The 21740-nt window shown below is 36.0% G+C and overlaps 1 long non-coding RNA gene across 1 annotated transcript; it reads left to right on the forward strand.

Moving 5' to 3' along the window:
* Nucleotides 1-4909: 4909 nt before the first annotated feature.
* LOC143897995 (uncharacterized) lies at nucleotides 4910-6436 on the forward strand. Its single transcript, XR_013257070.1, has 4 exons — nucleotides 4910-5187; nucleotides 5374-5568; nucleotides 5749-5854; nucleotides 5930-6436. It is a non-coding gene; the product is annotated as an uncharacterized LOC143897995 (long non-coding RNA).
* The last annotated feature ends 15304 nt before the right edge of the window (nucleotides 6437-21740 follow it).

Below are 21740 nucleotides of genomic sequence, written 5' to 3' on the forward strand. Positions count from 1 at the left end.
CTCCTATTTCTTCCAATGAATTATTTTTTTCTTTATATCTTTAAAATCTCTTGATTGTTTATATATATATATATATATATATATATATATCATACAGTAAGGGGTAACCTTTAACAACATCCACCAACAGAGAATCATCCTCTCTTGAAGTTCTATTGTAAAGTATATTATTATTGCAATTTTCATCTTCATCTTCACTTCTTTTCGCATAATAATTATCATGATCTTCCTCCATATTTTTATTTGCTATATGCTCGGTAATAAACAACACAATATTCACACGAACAACACAACATTCGATACACATCAAAATAATAGGTTTGCTATCTTGGGGTATGTTCGAAAAGTGCACTATCAGCTCTAGTAGCGTGTTTCTAGAGCGCATCCTTGGTGATCAAAGCTCATGACTGGCATTTGATTGGTTGAAATTTCGTTTTTATGGAATTTCTCGTTTACTACGCACATGTTCTGTCTATGCTTCTGTTATGCTCTGTAAATCAATATGACGACTTTATGTTCGATGCTCATTGGTCCAGCCGGTCTTATGCTACGCATGGCATTTTTCGTTATTTATGCATATGTTCTGCCTATGCTTCTGTCATGTTCTGTAAATCAATATGGCGACTTTATGCTGAATGCTCATTGGTCCAGCAGTCTTATGCTATGCTTATGCAGCCTATGCAATTTTGTGTGCGATGGCCTTAATATGTGTTATAATACTATTAAGTATATATACTTAATCGTTATGCAAGGTATGTAAAAAGATTGCACACCAAATATTTGTTGCATAATGTGTTATAATACTATTAAGTATATATACTTAATCGTTATGCAAGGTATGCAAAAAAATTGCATACCAAATATTTGTTGCATAATATGTGTTATAATACTATTAAGTATATATACTTAATTGTATTATAACACATTATGCAAAAAATATTCGGTATGCAATCTTCTTACATACTTTGCATAACAATAACATTTATAGCTTTTGCGACTTAAGTTAGTCGTAATAAAATTTTTTTTATTTTATTTTTATAATTTGTTTTACAGATTCTCTCTCTCTCTCTCTCTCTCTCTCTCTCTCTCATCGCTAGCTGCCATTTCAATGCCATATCAAATATTGTTATATCAAATGTGACATCTGAAATTGAAGAAGTCACTTGCGTTTCATCAAGCAATAATGCTGATATTGAACAGTGGAATACAAACCAAAAGTCTGATTCTAACTTGACGCTTTGTGATAATGTAAATGATAGAGATAATATTAAAGGTTCTACGTGTTTGACTAAAGATGCTCTTTCTATCGATGGGGATCCTAATACATTAGTCGATAATAGCAACAACGTGATGAGTGGTAAGTCTATGATATAATACATATATATATATATATATATATATATATATATGAATATTTAATTATAACACATTATTCAACAAACATTCGGTATGCAATCTTTTTACGTACCTTGCATAACAATAACATTTATAGCTTTTGCGACATAAGTTACTCGTAATAAAAATTGCTTTACTTTATTTTTATAAATTTTGTTTTACATGATTCATCGCTAGCTGCCAATTTCAATGATACGTCAAATGTAAATGTAAAAAATATTTTGACATCGATATTAGGTGAGCCCTCTGATGTAACACAGAGTGCTCAATGTTGTGATGAATTAAACTCTACTTTTATACATAGAAATGCAAATGTCATTGAGACATTTAGAAAGAGTGTGAAATCAATAATAATACTGACAATGAGTCAAATATCTCTGTTACATCTATGAATAATTCCGATGATAGTTTTCATGTATCAGATTGTTCTAAGCTTGAAGACACAGATGAAGATGAAAATGAAAATACTTGTGAACATATAACTAGTACAAATAAGAATAAAACTGTGAACAGCACAATAAATTTGACAGCATCACGCTCATCTAAAGTAGCTGTATGCGATGATAGAAATATGTATGTGGAAACTTCTGACGGTTCTAAATAAAAATTAAATATGTGCTTATATTGTAAACAATTTCAATTGCAACTCGCAAGGCACTTAGAATCTGTACATAAAAATAAAGAAGAGGTGAAAAGGTTTTGTTTTTTACCTAAAGATAAGTTGTATGTTACATACAAAATTGCCAACAATACTTAAATAGAATATTTTAAATGTTAATCGAAAATTTTATTATAAAAATGTCGAAAAAAATAATTCATTATTGCTTATTATTTATTATAGCTTTCCCAATTTTAATACTTTATATCTGTAAAATTATGCTTTAAAGTGAAATTATATTTAAGTCAACTACCTGAATTTTGCAAAAAAATAAAATTTTGTTACATATTCCGCTAATTTAATTCACGAAGTCCTTTTTTTAACCCGTTGTGGTCACATGGGGTCTAGTGGACCCCAGGCTAACTTTGTGTCTACGTATCTTCGAAGAGACGGTTTAGCATGGAACTTATGGCACCATCTGTTGTTGTTTGAAGGTACTACAATAAGTTTCAAGACTTTTCGAAAGTCAGCAGGGCGCCAGTGCGTCTGTAGACATCAATTTGTACGGACGGTTTTTTTTTGGGGTCCAGCAGACCCCGTGTGACCACAGTGTGGCAAAATAAAAAAAAAAACGTGTGCTAAAAAAAATTTTTTTTTTTCGTTAAAGTGTGATTGACAACGTAAGTATTAGTGCACGTAATGTCATTTTTTTGCCACAAAATAATAGGTTATAACGTTTATACAGATGTCATATTATCTGCGATCTCGAACGACTGCTGACTCTATACAGTAATACTGACTCTATAATATACAGTTTTTTTCATAAAAACAGTTTTTCACTTTATTTTACACGTTCAAAGCTGACCTATCTAATTTTACGAGTTTCATGAAAATTGACAACTTCAAACTGTAAAATAAATATACTTTTTTCAAAGCACGTTATAATACTATTTTTTTCTTAAAAGTATACTATTTCGAGAGTAAAACGCAGGAAGGTTTTTTGCTCTATCTCAAAAATTGAAATTTTGATGAATATTTTTGTAAAAAAAGGCAAATTTTTCGAAAAATTTTTTTCTCGCGTTTTTTCAACATAAAAAATTTTTAGAAAGGAGAAAAACATTATTGAATTATAAAGAGGAAGTCTTAAACTAAATTCCAGTTCAAGGTTTGAGTCGATACATAAAAAAAAACGCAAATGGCAACTGTTTTTCTGCGTGGGGTCCATTAGACCCTATGTGACCATTACGTTATTTTTAAGAGGTGTGACCACAACGGGTTAATCGCTTATAACTCGGAAAGTATTAACGTCCCGTCTTTTTTATATTAAAAAATTTCCGTATCTAACTTAAAAATATACTATTAAAGTATTGTTTGCAAGATTTTGCACACCAATATTGTTGCATTCACCCAACTCAAAGTATTATATCAAATATAATTTTTATGAATTAATATTTAATTGGAAATGTTCTTCGCATTAAATTAGATCAAGTTTTGTTATAAAGCAGACTTATATTACTTATTTGTGTAGGTCGGTTTCTAATTCAAAATATAATTCAAGTTTAAAACACGTTTCAAGTTGACTATTAATTTATGAATTTATGAATAATTATGAAAATTGGATTTGATCTGTTCTGGCTTGGTTTAACTCTCTGATGCCCGATTTCACCCGGTTTCTAAGGGAAACTGTTAGAAAGAGACAAAGAGTGAATTGAACTAAGGTTCAAATTAAACGACGTTGGTGAAATAGGGTATAAAGGTCACAAATATTACTTGATAAATATATCAAGAGACACGGTAGTGTCTCGCGCCAAGTACACGCGGAGCGAGACCGACCGTGACTCTTTTACGCGACGCGACGGGTTGCAAGTACCCGAGATGTTGAGATCTCGATAACGAGTGAACGGATCAAGTTCTAAGTAGGCTTGATCGATAGCTTGGGGTCCAATTAGGGGGGGGGGGGGTTTCTTTTATAATATTTTGCTACGTGCCCTACGAGCGGAGATATTGCGACGCAAAGTCCAAATGTGAAAATTTTTTATTAAGATACGTCGTCGTCGTCGTCGTCTACGTCAACCGTTCTTCTTTATAACATACATGTAACAAACAGAGAACGTCACTTTCACTTTTTCGACACTGGCGGCTAGCGGCGTTAGTGTCGCAGTGCAGTGCAGTGCAGACAGTGCGTTCGTTTAAAGCGCTATCCTGTCAGTCAGTTCATCATCTGATCAGTTAACCTATCTCGATCGATCGAGAGACACGGTAGTACGCGCGGAGCGAGACCGATCGTGTGACTCTTTATTACGCGTCGCGAGGTAAGGTGCGACAACGCGCGCATACGCGCGCACGCGAAACGGCAGTAACACCGTAATCGTGCCGGCGATATACTGAATTGAATTGCTTCGTGCTTATCTAAAGATTTCGTATCCCTACATTGGGTGCGTTCAGCCGATACTCCGCTAGCCTAGCAATTGTGAGCAGTCGCTCGTTTTCGCTCGTTTCCTCTCCTTTGACCCGAGCGACTGCTCACGATTGCTAGGCTAGCGGAGTATCGGCTGAACGCACCCATCGTGTTACTATCGCTGCCGGAAAAGAAGGTTCTCTACGCTTGGCAGAAAATGACGACTGACACGTTCGATCCCGACTTCGTTGATCGCAGAAGAGCTCAATTCGAGGTACGTTTCCGATTTGCAATTATAAAAGTATTGTGCGATGAATGTTGTACCCAATTATAACCTCAAATAAAGTTGTGCACGTTGCTGAAAGATATATATATATATATATATATCTTGATATATAGGCTACGGTCAACGTGATACAAATGCTTTGGAGCGTTCTTCTTCTCCTTCTTTCTTCATTGAAAGAAAAGAGAAGAGGAATGCTTCGAAGCATTTGTAATGTCACGTTGACCGTAGCCGTAATATCATATTAATACATTATTTTATTTTTAGACGTAGCTGTTGATGAAAGAGAATTAGATGGTGACTTAATTTTGGGAGATATAGGTCAAGGATTGCCATTTAAAGCTGGTACGTTTGATGGGGCTGTCAGTATTTCTGCGCTTGTGGTTGTGCTATGCAAGCAAAACTTTGCACAATCCTACAAAACGTTTATATCGTTTCTTATCAACGTTGTATGCATGTCTGTCAAGAAGCGCAAGAGCAGTGTTACAATTATATCCAGAGAACGGTGAACAGGTTGTTGATATTATTATATATATCTTGATATATAGGCTACGGTCAACGTGATACAAATGCTCTGGAGCGTTCTTCTTTTCCTTCTTTCTTCATTGAAAGAAAAGAGAAGAGGAATGCTTCGAAGCATTTGTAGTGTTACGTTGACTGTAGCCATAATATCATATTAATACATTATTTTATTTTTAGATATAGGTCAAGGATTGCCATTTAAAGCTGGTACGTTTGATGGGGCTGTCAGTATTTCTGCGCTTGTGGTTGTGCTATGCAAGCAAAACTTTGCACAATCCTACAAAACGTTTATATCGTTTCTTATCAACGTATGCATGTTTGTCAAGAAGCGCAAGAGCAGTGTTACAATTCTATCCAGAGAACGGTGAACAGGTTGTTGATATTATATATATCTTGATATATAGGCTACGATCAACGTGATACAAATGCTCTGGAGCGTTCTTCTTCTCCTTCTTTTTTTGAAAGAAAAGAGAAGAAGAATGCTTTGAAGCATTTGTAGTGTCACGTTGACCGTAGCCATAATATCATATTGATACATTATTTTATTTTTAGACGTAGCTGTTGATGAAAGAGAATTAGATGGTGACTTAATTTTGGGAGATAGAAATAACGTGGATAAAGCACTGAAAAGCCTGCAAAAGACCGACAGCAGATATAAGTAAGAGAATTTATTATTATTTTTCTTTTTCATACACTTATCGTAATTATTAATTGAATTATAATTTTATTGCAGTAACGCCACTCGCGAACCACGAGAGTCGCGTGGCAAACGGGAAAAGAAAACCGAGGACAGTAAACCAAGCAGCGGAAAAATATCCCTATTTGACTTTCTCGAGGATAAATTATCTGTACAACCTGAGAGCGTCGAAACAACTAATTTGTCTTAAAACAGCTACATACAAATTAATAAAAGTAATCAAGATTGTTTTGAATCAAGAGGATTTGATTATATATATATATATATATATATATATATATATATATATATATAGATTATATAGAGACATTATATAGAGATTATATAGAGACAAAGATTAAATCCTGTTGCTCTCAACGTCTGCCTCTGCCTCGTCTACCCCAATGGTAATTGGGTGATGACAATTTATATAAGAAGGCCATGAACCTTTCTTCTTGGCGTCGTATCTCCGCGGCTCTGCCTCTTGGTCTGCGAACTGTAAAATAATAAAATTGTATAAGAAATTTTATGAATTAAATACATATAAAATGAATTAAATTTTTTATATATAACGAGAAGATATTTATTATTATTATTACATACCCAATGTCCAGTTCTATCTCTAATTTTTGGATCTCCACAATTGAACGGAACTGACGAACTGTGCAATATTTGTATATGTTTTCTATCTTCTGGTATACGTTGAATAAATTGAGGCAATTGAATTCGCCATGTTCCGACAGGTTCATAATCTGAACAACTTCGCAAAAGTGTATGGAAATGATCCATATGAGCGTCCGTAATCCATTTGCCTCGAATAATTATATTTTTTTTCTTTACGTTTTAAAATTACTTTTTTTTTTAAATTCTGTTTGGATCGCTTTATAATAGCGCGATTGTTTAAATCTTGCTGCTCTGCACGAGATTCTGTAGCATAATTACTTTCAGAATGTGTCTTTGCACTTTTAGCAATTGCTTCAGTTTCTGTCGCTTTTATTATCGCTAATGGAAGTATTCTTTGAGAAATAGCACATTGTGAATCTTGAGCACGATTATTTGGTAAATTCTGTTTGCATCGTTGCTGCTTTGTAGCGCGATTTTCTAAATCCTGTGTTTCTGCCCGACATTCTTTAGCGCAATTACTTTTAAAATGTCTTTTCATACGTTGAGCAGTCGCTTTAGCCTCTCTATCTCTTATCACTGCTAATGGAAGTACCTTTTGAGGATTAGCACTTTGCAAATCCTGAGGAAAATGTTCCATAACATTATTTTCCAAAATTTGTACCAAATGTAAACGCATAAACTTATATTTATACATTACTTTGTCAGGTTTAATATTGAATAACAATGAAGTAGCAAAAGCTATAACAAAAACACCACAATCGCTACAGTTCGGTTGACGTTGCACATTAGGAAATTTGACGGGATGTTTTTTAAAGTCATGTGCTGGAAATAATTTTTCCAAGAATCGCTCATGATCTTTACACAATGTTTTATTATGTGAGGAATCATATACAAATATATTTTTTGTATCATAATAACAACACACCCAATGTGACGAGCTACACAATATTTGAATGTGTTTTTTATCTTGTGATACAGGTTGAATTATATCAGGCAATTGTATTCCGACAGGTATATAATCTGAACAACTTTGTAAAAGTCTATGGAAATGATCCATATGTATGTCCGTCAGCCGTTGCCTGATTCAAAAACGACTATAAAATGGTTAGATGTTAATCAGATACGACGTAGAAAAGTTGAAACTTATAAGGAAATTGAGGCTCTTGACGGAGATTCTACAAATATATTTTGTCCATCTATAATAGATGAACATTATCCACGGAGACCGAAAGAATTGGAATCTATGTTTTTATATGAGTTTGTACAGTGGTATGATATTTTGAAAAATAAACCACGAGGTAAAAATATTGAATACTACACGATAGAGAATGGTTATTATCTAAAACAGCGACAGCGTGGATGTCTTATTAATCACTATAAATATAAAGTCAATACGCAGCCGGAAAATTATTTCTTTTCATTACTGCTTTCATGTTTAAACCGTGGCGAAAAATAGAAGATCTTAAAGACGGATGTGATACATATACAGAAGCATTTCACAAGGAAAAGTTATATCTTACGGAAGCATTGCAATATCATGAAAAATTAGAGGAAGTGCAAAAAGCATTTGAAACTGCGAAGCAATTAGTTGAACAATATTTAGATAATTTGGAAAAACAGCATGAGTCTCAAGATGATCCCGATAATCCAATAGGTGTTCAAAATATTGAGGCTGGTGAAGCGATGCAAGATTTTAAGGATCTTGGTGACAAATTAAATCAGGAAATCAATGTATCTGAAATGATTTCAAATCTGAACGCAGATCAAAGAAGAATATTTGACAGAGTCATCAACGCCGTAAAGATATCGCCGGATGACGAACAATTTAAACAATTACTATTATACGTTAGCGGAGAAGGAGGTACTGGTAAAAGTTTCTTAATTAAAACAATTAAATGCTGGATAAAACAAAATCTCTACAAAGATACTGCTGTAACAGCACCTACTAGTATAGCGGCGTTTAATATCGATGCTTTAACAAATCACAGGCAATGGCAGTTACCTGTTGAACATGGTGATCAGTCTCCTAAGTATACACTATTATCTGATCACGTTTTGAAAGTTTTACGAGCAGATCTTAAAGATGTTAGTCTTATTATAATTGATAAAATATCAATGATATCTAATTTAACTATCATGTATATACATTTACGACTATGTCAAATATTTGATACCATGGATGACGATTTCTTTGGTGGAAAGCATGTTCTTTTATTTGGAGATCTGCTTCAATTACCTCTTGTACGTAAAAATTTTATCTTTGTTCCACTATCAAAAGCAGAATTTAATAAATATATTGGCAGTGTGGGGACTACTCCTGAGGAATGGTTGTGGCAAAAATTTCAATATGATGAATTGACGATCAATATGCGTCAGCAAGAAGATACAGCTTATCGTGAATTACTCTCGAGAGTTCGTATTGGTTTATTGACAATTTCTGATTCTGATATTCTCGAGAAAAGAAGAATATCATTGAAAGGTCAGTCTTTCGATGAAAGATTATACGAATTGTGTAATTATCTTGATAATTTGCCGCCTAACACTGTTTGTTTACTGCCTACTCGTTATTTGTGCGATGTTCTTAACACTGCAATACTAAGTCTTATTGCTTTGAAAGAAATATTATTAATTGCTCAAGATACGCTTGACTGTAATAATTATATTAAACGAAAGGTACAAAAGCGATTGACGGATAATGAAGACGATGATACCAATACAGCTGGGCTTTTGAAACAAATTACAATTAAAATTGGAGCGAAAGTTATGATAAGACGCAATATTGATGTCACTTTGGGCCTGATAAATGGTACAATTGCTACAGTTATTTCTGTTGTGCGGGATATATCTACCGATTGTGTAGAAAAGATTAAACTTCAGTAGCTAGAGAACATACATTCCTGCCCCAGGGATCTCGGGTTGCGGTTAGCGGGGTCGGGGGGGGGGGCTTCGCTGCCGCGGGGAGAGCGCCGTAAGCGGTGGGCGAGGGGGTCGAGGGACGGTGTAAAGGGTCAGCGGAGGTGGGGGCTATGCGGGGGGAAGCGAAAACTGGGCGAGAGGGGGAGCGCGACGCGGGGGGAACACTTTACGTAAAGTTAGGTGTGGCAGGGCTGCCAACGGTGGTGATTTTCCGATGTACCTCGTTAGCGATTGGCTACTTACTTTTTCCCTACATATTTTTCCCCATTTTTACGGTGAAAATCGCGAGTCGTCCTCCCGCGAGGGGGAGCGTCGATCGCGCGCTTTTTCGTCCCAACGGGACGGACGCGGTTTTCCGATGTACAACGTTGACGATTGGCTACGCGGACGCGGCTTTCCGATGTACGACGTTGGCGATTGGCTGCGTACTTTTTTTCCACTTTTATCGCTGACGTATAAAAGTGGTGGTTTTTCCGATGTACGACGTTAGCGATTGGCTGCTTATTATTTTTGTTTTTTTTCCGATGTATCGAGAGAGAGACCGAGAGAGAGACGATACCGCTCTCTTCGTTCATCCCCCCCGAACCGTACGTTTCGCTAATAATATTTTTTTATCGCGCGTCCGAACTCGCGTTCAAGGTCGCTGTCGACGTCGCGTCCTCCCGCGAGGGGGAGCGTCGATCGCGCGCTTCTTCGCCCCGACGGGCCGGACGCGGTTTTCCGACGTATCGAGAGAGAGACCGAGAGAGAGAGAGACGATACCGCTCTCTTCGTCCACCCCGAACCGTACGTTTCGCGAATAATATTTTCTTTTATCGCGCGTCCGAACTCGCGTTCAAGGTCGCTGTCGACGTCACATCCTCCTTTTGTTTTTCTCATCTCGAGCGACGCGGCGAGCAATTGTCGTTTTTTTCCGGGAAAGAGTTTATCTCTGGGTATGGAAAACCAAAACGTTGAGATAACGAACGCGTATAAAAAGAGTTTTGCTCGCGACGGCGCGGCATACGGTGACGCGGATTGACAAATGTATCGTGACAGAGCGGTGCGAACCGATCGGAACGGGAATAAGTTGTTTTTTTAATGCGGTATGAGCGACGAGTACGCGGAACTTTGTAAGCCAACGTTCGATCCTGAAATCAGGAAACCGATCGTGAAAATCAGCGAACCGTTCGTGAGGAACGAGGATCCGTCCCCGAGGGACTGGGATCCGTCCCCGAGGAACGGGGGTCCGCGGCGCGTCGACTTAACGAGATATCTGATTCGTCGCGAAATCGGAATCGCCGATCTCCGATCTCAGCGGAGTTTTCTCGATCCTCATAATTACGCTGAAACATTTTTTTGGCGGACTGTAGATGGAGATGTGTATTTAGATTTCGACATGTTAATGGTGCAATTTTAGCATCAGCGACACGTATTTGAGAAATGAACGATCGCCGCGATCACTCGTCCGCGGAATCGGACGTCGACCTATTCTGTCGCGAGCCCATGCCAAAGTTTTTGTCCGAATCGGACGACGAATCGGCGAGGGTCGACGAATCGGCGAGGGTCGACGCGTCGTCAAACGCGCGCCCTTCGGTGGTGAGAGAAGACGCGCGATGGAATCTGGCTACCCATCATCTGCGAAGGGAAATTAGAGCGCGAAGTATTCGCGAGCGAGAGTGGATAGAGACGACGATGGCAAAAAAGGTAAAAAATGCGCCAAGTACACGCATAGTAGTATATATGTATTATGTTGTTACCTCGAAAAAAACAAAGTGGTAGTATTATACCTCGAAATAACACCCTGTACATACTGTTTATACAATGCGTAATATTACAAAAAGGCGTGATATCTGTACAAAATTACCTTTTTTTAAAAAAGGTAAAGAAAGGCGCCAAGTACACGCATAGTAGTGTATATGTTGTTACCTCGAAAAAAAAAGTGGTAGTATTATACCTCACAAAAATCTAAGTAACAAGTGGTAAACGTAATCTTTGTATTTCGAAAAATCTCGAAAAAACCTAAGCAGTAGTATCTTTACCTCGAAAAAAACCGAAGTAACAAGTGGTAGACGTAATCTTTTGTATGTATCTCGAAAACTCTCGAAAAAACCTAAGCAGTAGTATCTTTATCGCGAAAAAACCGGAGTAACAAGTGGTAGACGTAATCTTTGTATCTCCCAAAATCTCGAAAAAACCTAAGCAGTAGTATTTTTATTTCCAAATATGTTGTTACCTCAAAAAAAAAACAGTGGTAGACGTGGTAGTATTATACCTCAAAAAAATATAAGTAACAAGTGGTAGACGTAATCTTTGTATCTTGAAAAATCTCGAAAATTTATTTCCAAAAAATTATTACTCAAGTGATACACATCACAAAATTACGTTACCTTATCAAGAATGAGTCGCGCTTCAAGTGATCTATTATTTTACAATTACAAAAAAGAAATGATATTTTTTTTTAAATTACAGCGCCAATTACAGAGAACATACACTGAGAAAAAAAATGTGTCAATCCCAAGAAATATTTAGTCCGATACGTTTAGCTAAACATTTTAGTTAGTTAACTCAACATTAGTTGAATTAATTAATTCTTGATTAAAGAAACGAAATAAATTGTTGAAACAATTAATATTTACTTAACTAACTAAAATGTTTAGTTGAACGTATCGAACTAAATATTTCTTGGAATTAACAATTTTTTTTCTCAGTGTATTTTTCGAGATACAAAGATTACCTCTACCACTTGTTACTTAAATTTTTTTGAGGTATAATATTACCACTGTTTTTTTTTCGAGGTGCGTAATATACTACAAAAAAGCGTGATATCCGCACAAAATTACCTTTTTTAAAAAAAGGTAAAAAAGGCGCCAAGTACACGTATAGTAGTGTTTATGTTGTTATCTAAAAAAAGAAGAAAATGGTAGTATTATACCTCGAAAAAACCTAAGTAACAAGTGGTAGATCTTTATATTTCGAAAAATCTCGAAAAAATCTAAGCAGTAGTATCTTTATTTCCGAAAAATTATAACCCAAGTGATACACGTCACAAAATTATGTTACCTTATCAAAAAGAAGAGTCGCGCTTCAAGTGATCTATTACAATTACAAAAAAAAAATATCTCTTTAAATTAGAGCGCCAATTACAGAGAGAACATGTATATTGCCTCAAAAAATAATTGTTGCACTACTTTAAAAAATCTTTACATTGTGTCAATTAGAAAAGAATGTATGATAACAATTTTATAAGATTAAAAAAAATATTTAAATTTAACAAGGGAATACAAGATATTTAAATACAAAGTTTACATGTGTATTTTTTAATGGTCACAAAGAATTACAGAGGTAACAGTACAAAATACAAATATTTTATTAAAATATTTAATCCAACGAGGGAATACAATTTTTATTTAAATATAAAGTTTATATATGTATTTTTCAATAGAATAAAAGATTTAATCACAAAGAATTACAAAGGTAACAGTACAAAATAAAAATATTTTATTAAAATACATAAATTTTTTTTGTAAAAAAACTTGGCGCTGTTAGACCTCGAAATTTAAATAAATAAATAAATTTATTCTATACTTAATTATAAGCCGCATTATCCGCCGTCCGCGTCGTCACGCACACCCATATCATTCACTCCCACATCCACGCTGATAATCATTTAATATTACTCCCATCGCATTCTTTCTGAATTATTTTTATTTATTGTTGTCCTTATTTATTTAAAATTTATGTATTTTAATAAAATATTTTTATTTATTGTTGTCCTTATTTATTTAAAATTAAATTATTTTTATTTATTGTTGTCCTTATTTATTTAAAATTTCGAGGTCTAAAATATTTTTATTTTGTACTGTTACCTTTGTAATTCTTTGTGATTAAATCTTTTATTCTATTGAAAAATACATATATAAACTTTATATTTAAATACAAATTGTATTCCCTCGTTGGATTAAATATTTTAATAAAATATTTGTATTTTGTACTGTTACCTCTGTAATTCTTTGTGACCATTAAAAAATATACATGTAAACTTTGTATTTAAATATCTTGTATTCCCTTGTTAAATTTAAATAAAATTGTTTAATCTTATAAAATTGTTATCATACATTCTTTTCTAATTGACACAATGTAAAGATTTTTCGAAGTAATGCAACAATTATTTTTTGAGGCAATATACATGTTCTCTCTGTAATTGGCGCTCTAATTTAAAGAGATATCATTTCTTTTTTGTAATTGTAATAGATCACTTGAAGCGCGACTCTTCTTTTTGATAAGGTAACATAATTTTGTGACGTGTATCACTTGGGTTATAATTTTTCGGAAATAAAGATACTACTGCTTAGATTTTTTCGAGATTTTTTGAGATATGAAGATCTACCACTTGTTACTTAGGTTTTTTCGAGGTATAATACTACCACTTTCTTTTTTTTTTAGGTAGCAATGACAGTGACAGTGGAACAGCATCATATTATTACGAAACTGATTACGATACTGATGATCCAGAAATATGTCAAAAAGGTGAAAAAAGGAAACATGAAAGTAGCTCTTCTGCTCATGTAAGACGCAGGAAGCAAAAACATAAAAGAAAGAAGAAACATTGCAAGGATTCCAGTTCAAAAGAAATTGACGAATCCTGTGATGCTAGTAAAGACGCAATGCTATATGTGGATGAAACTGAAGGGCACGACCCGCAAGAACGTCTTAGCGATGACAACGCCGCCTGTGAGCCGCTGCAAAAGGCGACTGCTCCGGACGACGTACGCGCTTTGCGCAAGAGACCGAGCGAAAGCCACACAACGGGTGTCCCGAAAAAACGAATCGATGATAAAACATTTTATAATGAAAAAGAAATGCATAAACAGCAGGAGGAATCTAAAGATGAGACTATGGAAATAACACCACAATCTAGCGACAGTCATCAAACACACACTAATATTGAAGTACAGGCTGACGTTCATGCACCACCTTCACGTAAACGAATAATGCCAAAATCAAAGGTCGAAATTGATAAGAAATTACAAAAATTGCCAGACGACATTCATGCTATTGAAGTAATAGAAGAAAATATACCGTTAGACAAACGAGAATTAGAAGCAATGGAAGTAGATACGGATAGTGAGATGGATTACAAAATAAATAAAAAGCCATTAGGATATCGTGAACAAAAAACACCAAGTGATGATTTGACAGACGAAAGCAAAATGAATAGAATATTTTCACCTCCTTTGTATAGCGCAGTTCTTAAACCTTTACAAATAAGCAATAAAAATTCCACAAAATCAAAAGATAATGTTCTTAAAAAGTAAATAAAAAACCTCCAAACAAAAAAGTGAGCAAAAAAATAAATAAGAAATTCAATTTAAAGGAACGAACACCGCCGAAAGAATTACAGAGACCAAAAATAAGAGAAATGGAAGTTAACTTCTGTTAACATTGTAGACTCCCAAGATCACATATGGATGAAAAACGATAATGTAATATATTTTATAAATACGAAAGGAGATCCGGTAGATGAAATAAGAGAAGAATTAATTGAAAGGAAGATATGTCAGAAACCGAAAAATTTCAAACGAATAATAGGACATATATGTGTTAACATCAGAAAAGAACAACAAGAAAATTTTTGGAATAATAATAAAAGAAGAAATACAATTAAGCATTGTTATTGACTGTAACTGGCAATGATTATAATCGTAGCAGCGATTATACTCGTCGTGATAAATCGTCACCCCATTTTTCGACCAACGATTCTTGGTCATTTTTAAATTGATGTAATTTTAGATGCTTATAATATAAGCGTCTTGATTAAATAATAAAATTTATTGCAAAAAATATTACCTCAGCCAGGGTTCGAACCTGGAACCTCCCTCATTCCGTGCGGGCGTCGTACCAATTCGACCACCGAGGCATGTGGCAATATTCATCGCAATAACAATGTAAGATGGAACACCGATTTTTCAGTCAACGGTGTAAATTCAAACCGAATAAGTAACATTTGCTTCGCGAGTGAGAATAATAAATACAATTAAGCATTGTTATTGACTGTAACTGGCAATGATTATAATCGTAGCAACGATTATACTCGTCGTGATAAATCGTCACCCCATTTTTCGACCAACGATTCTTGGTCATTTTTAAATTGATGTAATTTTAGATGCTTATAATATAAGCGTCTTGATTAAATAATAAAATTTATTGCGAAAAATATTACCTCATTTTATTATTTAATCAAGACGCTTATATTATAAGCATCTAAAATTACATCAATTTAAAAATGACCAAGAATCGTTGGTCGAAAAATGGGGGTAACGATTCGTCACGACGAGTATAATCGCTGCTACGATTATAATCATTGCCAGTTACAGTCAATAACAATGCTTAATTGTATTTATTATTTTCACTGGCGAAGCAAATGTTACTTCTTCGGAATAAAAAAAGAGTTAAACGATCAGATTCAAGAAAAATATGTAGCGCAGGGATTTAGGGAATTAAAATACGAAATGATACGTTTAAATATTTCACATGCTAGCCTATCTGAAAGTAATAGCGACATAAAAATACCGTGGTTCAGAATCCGAAGCATTATAAGACTTGCATTTTTAAATACGGACATTCAGATTACTGTATGTAAGGGCCAAGTGTGCATACCCGAGCTCAAGGATAGACCACGTATCATACGTGAGTTCCACGAATCCAGTGTCGGAGGACGTAAAGAGATAACAAAGACAGTGGCGCGAATACGTCATAAATATTTTTGGGAAAATATGAAAAGTCAAGTTGAAAAATTTATTCAAACCTGTAGTAGTTGCCAAAAGAAAAAATTAGTACGCGTAAAAACTAAACAACCGATGATTATAACTGACACTCCTGTAGACGCTTTTGATAAGGTTGCGATGGACATATTAGGGCCATTACCCATTACCGACAATGGTAATGAATATATTTTAACGATTTAGGATCAATTAACAAAATATTCAGTTGCCGTACCTCTTGTGCAAGCAAACTCAGATGAAACCGCAAAAGCATTTACCCGTCGATTTATTTGCCAATTTGGAAAATGACAAATTTGATTTGCCCAAAGCAATTTTGACGGATTAAGGTTCAAATTTTACTAGCTCAATGATGAAGAAATTTGCGAAATATTTTATAATAAAACAATATTGCACATCTGCTTTCCATCCTCAATCTAATGGCTCATTAGAAAGAAGCCACCACGTATTAACTGAATATTTAAAACATTATCTCTGATTATCTATCTTTCTCTCATCTTAGAGCTAGATGTAAATCTCTGTCTGCTGTTTGCTGGTCTGATTTTATTGATAAATCTGAACATGCGCTGTCGAATAATACCAATCTTTTCTGGGGCTTTATCAGAGACATCAGATCTTCCAAGCATTGCGCCTCTCAGATTCTGCATAATGATCATTTACTGGAGGATGATGAATCTATTGCGAACTGCTTCGCTGATTATTTCGAATCTGTTTATATTAGTAGCGATGTAATCGACGAATACTCTGACAGCGGTTTTAACTTAAATCACCCCTTGGATCTTTTATTCCTGGACATATCAATTTCGGATGTGTATAACGAGATTTGTGAGCTTCCATTGAGCCGCTCCGCGGGGTTGGATGGCATTCCGCCTTTATTACTAAAATCATGTATCTTTATTGCGTCAAGATTTTTGTGGCTGATCTTTAATAAGTCGCTGAGGGATGGTGCCTTCCCATCTCTTTGGAAGCAATGTCTTGTCTCTCCGATTTTTAAAAGTGGCGACCGTCAATCAGTCACTAACTATCGTCCTATATGTAAACAAAATGTTATGCCGAAAATCTTTGATGGCATTGTTGCTCGAAAACTTAGCTTCCTATGTAAAAACATTATTATAAAGGAACAACATGGATTTGTACCGGGACGCTCGACAACGACAAATCTTGTTAATTACTATGATTTTTTAACTTCTACTGTTGAGAGTGGATCCCAGGTTGACTCAGTTTATACCGATTTTAGAAAAGCGTTCGACTCAGTTAATCATACAATATTAATGTGTAAACTTCGATCTCTAGGGTTCGGAGGTTCTCTTTTGCGTTGGATATCCTGCTTCCTATCAAACAGGTCTCAAGTCATAAAGTTTAATAATAGCTTCTCTAGAAGTATAAATGTTTTGTCTGGAGTGCCGCAGGGCTCACATCTTGGCCCTCTTTTATTTGTTTTATTTATTAATGACATAGCTGCTTTTATTAAATTCTGCTCTTTCTTACTGTATGCTGATGACCTTAAATTATACCGCCGGATTAATGGACCTGCTGATGCGCTTTTATTACAACATGACTTATTTGAACTTGAGGCCTGGTGTAGGAGGAACTGTCTTCGGCTTAACGTCTCTAAATGTTTTGTTATTCACTTTTCTCGTAGACGTAACTCATATTTATATAACTATACTCTTGATGGTTTACCTCTCTCAGCAGTGCGCGAAGCTCGAGATCTCGGGGTCTTGTTCAGTGCGGACTTATCATTTAATGCACATATACAATCAATAGTTTCATCTGCTTATAGAACGCTTGGATTCATCCTCCGATGGGGTAGATTTTTTAAGAATATAACCACTTTAAAATTATTATACTGTACGTTAGTTCGCCCCAAGTTGGAGTACTGTTCCATAGTTTGGTCTCCGTATTTTGAATGTCATCAGTTATTGATTGAACGTGTGCAGCACAAATTCCTGCGTATGGCCGCTTATCGGCTAGGTAATCCCATGTCAATTACTTGCCATGAATACTGCACTATATTAGATAGATTAAATCTGCTATCGTTAGAAAATAGGAGACTAACCTTTGATCTTACATTTATTTTTAAGCTTCTTAATCACTCTATTAATTGTCCGGTTTTGTTGGAACGTATCTATTTCAACATCCCGAATAGAGAATTAAGACAGTACTCCATCTTCCACATCGAGTATCACCGTACTTTGTATAGCGCAAATTCGTGTGTAAATAGGCTAATAATATCTGCAAGTAATTTCTCCAATAGGGTTGACTTTTTTGGTGGCTCTGTATCAACTTTTAAACAAAAACTTTCTCGTCTACTCTTGTAACCTGAATTTCTCCATATTATGTTGTAAAATTTTTATTTTATCTTATTGTTCTTGTTTTTTCTTTTCTCTTTGTACGCTAAAGGGTTTATTACCCGTTAATAAAGTTTATTATTATTATACTTATCTCTGATGAATGCGATTGGGATAATTGGCTCGAACATGCTATCCGCTTTTAAAAAAGGCGTGTTACCTGAGTGAATTTCGTTTGTATCGTAAAATTGAAGCCTCTTTTCCGCGATGCCGATTGGCTATCTCGATTGATTGCCGCGCCGCGAGCTTGCTTCATCCCGTGAGGGACTGTCATCGCGGAGTAGTGTGGCGAGTTTCGTGCGTGTAGTGCGTCGTGTGTGTCGTGATGTGACAGCTCGCGTCGTGTCGCGAGGTTAATCGTCCCGCGTCGTGTCGCGAGGTTAATATTATTATTAATGTGATCTCTCATCATTATTATAAATATGAAATCGCTTAATTCTGAATTTCGGTCGCGTCACGCAAGGATCGAAGTGCCACGCGAAATATCAGCGGATCGGAGATAGGTAATTATAGTGACTCTTCCTCTTCTAAAAAGGACATGTCGTAGGTATTGTTGTCACTTTTCCGCGATGCCGATTGATTCTCTTGCTGCGCTTACTTCATTTGCAGCTGTCATTGTATATTTTGACAGTTGTGTGTATCAAGGCGGGTTAATAGTGTAATAGTAATAGCATAACGTTAAAGCTAAATAGCGCGCGCGAAGCGCGCGCGTCTGTAGTGTCTAGTGTTTTCATATAATACTATTATAGTATACATGAGGGAACGAAATTTACACCGTATGAGTTAGTATTCGGCAAAACTGCACGATTGCTATCTGAAATGAAAACAGATGATACAGCAAAAACGTATGCCGATTATGTGAGCGAACTTATTGATAAATTAACTGATTTAAGGAAACTAGCTGTGTCAAATTTAGGAATAGCCAAAACACGTTATAAACATTATTATGATAAAAAATTGAAAACACAAACATATAAAATTTTATACATTTATTAAAACCTAAAAAGAAAAACAAATTCGATGACGAATACACAAGGCCGTATAAAATTGTAGAATTCTTTGACAATAATAATATTAAAATATTAATGGCACCAAATAGAACCAAAATCGTACATGTAGACCGAACTAAACCTGCTTGGATTGCAGATCAGGGATGAAGGAAAAAGAATACACAATTATACCGGTTTAAAAGATAATCCTGGAATATTTTTCGAGGCCGTTGGAGAAATGCGTACATCCGAAAATTCTTGGAAGATAATAAAGATGCGACTGCCAAGCTCGAACAGCAAATGGACTCGATATTACGACAATGCGACGATCACAATTCGCACTGTGAAATACAAATAACTTCATTACTTGCCAAATTAAATAAGATGAAGCAGTATCAAAATCACATAAATGAACTTATAGGAGGATCGCGAATGAAACGAGCTCCCCTAGAATTTGTTGGGCAGCTTAGCAAGATATTATTCGGAACTCTAACCATCGAAGACGAGTATGACATACGTAATGCTATAACGCACGTAGAAAATAAAACTAACGATCTCGCTCTGCTACTAATGAATCAAACTGTAGCAACGCGAGCGCGTTTCGGGGAATTGTACAACGCCACATAGAAGATAAGGAAGCAACTTAGCGCACTGGAAGTTAAAGCGATGTTAAATCAAAAGCATCGATATTTTTGGAAAATTATGACAAGACGATATGGAAATGTTACAGCATGAGATAGATTTGAATATTCTGATTGACGAAATATTATTTGGAAAACAGGGATTAATTCACCCCCGTCTAATTCCGCCACAGCAATTAATAAAACATTGTAAACTGATAAAAAAACAAAATCCTCATGCGGAATTCCCTGTAAATACCGACGAAACAGAAATGGATCGGCTTATAAAAATATTTGATTTGCGAATCACCTACTCCAACAATCAATTAATTTATATCCTGCATATTCCATTATTGATTCCTGGAATATATAAGATGTATAGAGCTGTGCCGTTACCAGCCAAACAAACGTTTGACGAAACAAAATTTGCTGTAATTAAAGGCGATGCGAAACGCATCAAAATAAACAAAAACACCGATAGCTTCTATAAATTCCGAGAAGGAGAGCTGCGCGAATGTATATCATCCAGCGCCGTATTTATCTGCCCAGTTATTTTTCCTTTGAAAAAGATACGGCAAGCGACAAGTTGTAATATTCAACTTGTGCTGAATAAAAATATAGAAATGGAATATTGCAATATAGTATTACAAAACTTACGAGAGACATACTGGAAGGCCTTAACTACGCCCGAAAATTGGATATATACCGCAAGGAAACGAGAAATAATCCGCATAGAATGCCAACAAAGCAAGCAAGAAGAAATAATTAATTCTGGCATTATCTCCATACACCAAGGATGTAAAATTAAAGCAGGGACTACTACAATGAGCCATCCATCTGTTCACTCTATAGAATTCGCACAGCATTATACTCCAATGAACAATCTAAGCATTTCGCAGTTGTACGAACCCATCCGTGAAAAATATCAAGTCAACCTTGCGACCGCGCGCTTCAAAGGCGAGTTCGGAAACGATCCGACGAGCATGCTCGATGGAGAAAATACCGACTGAGGGAACGAAAGCGACAATCGGTAACGTGAGACACCCAAACCGTAGTGACCTACAGAAACAATGGGCCAGAGGACCACCCCGCGGATTTGGCGCACGAGTGTGCGATGTCAAATTTACCGACGGAGTAAGGTCCCTGAAAAGGGCACCGACTTCGGAAACAAGATCGCTCGACGGACTCGCCAGGACCGGAGGAGCCTCCCCAGGGGGTCGACGCCATTGTCCGGCGAAATTCCGGCGAAATGCATTTTCGCCAGAAACTTATCCACGCGATCGTCTCAACAGGACCTTGGACACCCTCCCAGGGGGTCGGCGTCAAAATCAGACGAGTTCCCCGGGAAACGCATCTTCCCCGGGAACAAACGACGTAATCCGTCGCGAGAGGTCCTGGGACAACTGCCAAGGGGGTCGACGTCGAGCTCCGACAAAGATCCCCAAGAAACGCATCATCTACGGGAACAGTGGCCCGGAACGGCGATACCAGGTCTCGAGAAACCTAGCCAGAGGGTCGGCGTCAACGGCCGACGACACCGACGTCACCCGGACGTCCTCTACAGGAAGAACACCCAAATTCATCATCGGGGCATCTCCAAGAAGGTG

The sequence above is a fragment of the Temnothorax americanus genome, unplaced genomic scaffold, assembly GCF_048541705.1.
Source record: "Temnothorax americanus isolate GAGA-0224 unplaced genomic scaffold, ASM4854170v1 Scaffold217, whole genome shotgun sequence".
Taxonomy (NCBI): Eukaryota; Metazoa; Arthropoda; class Insecta; order Hymenoptera; family Formicidae; genus Temnothorax; species Temnothorax americanus.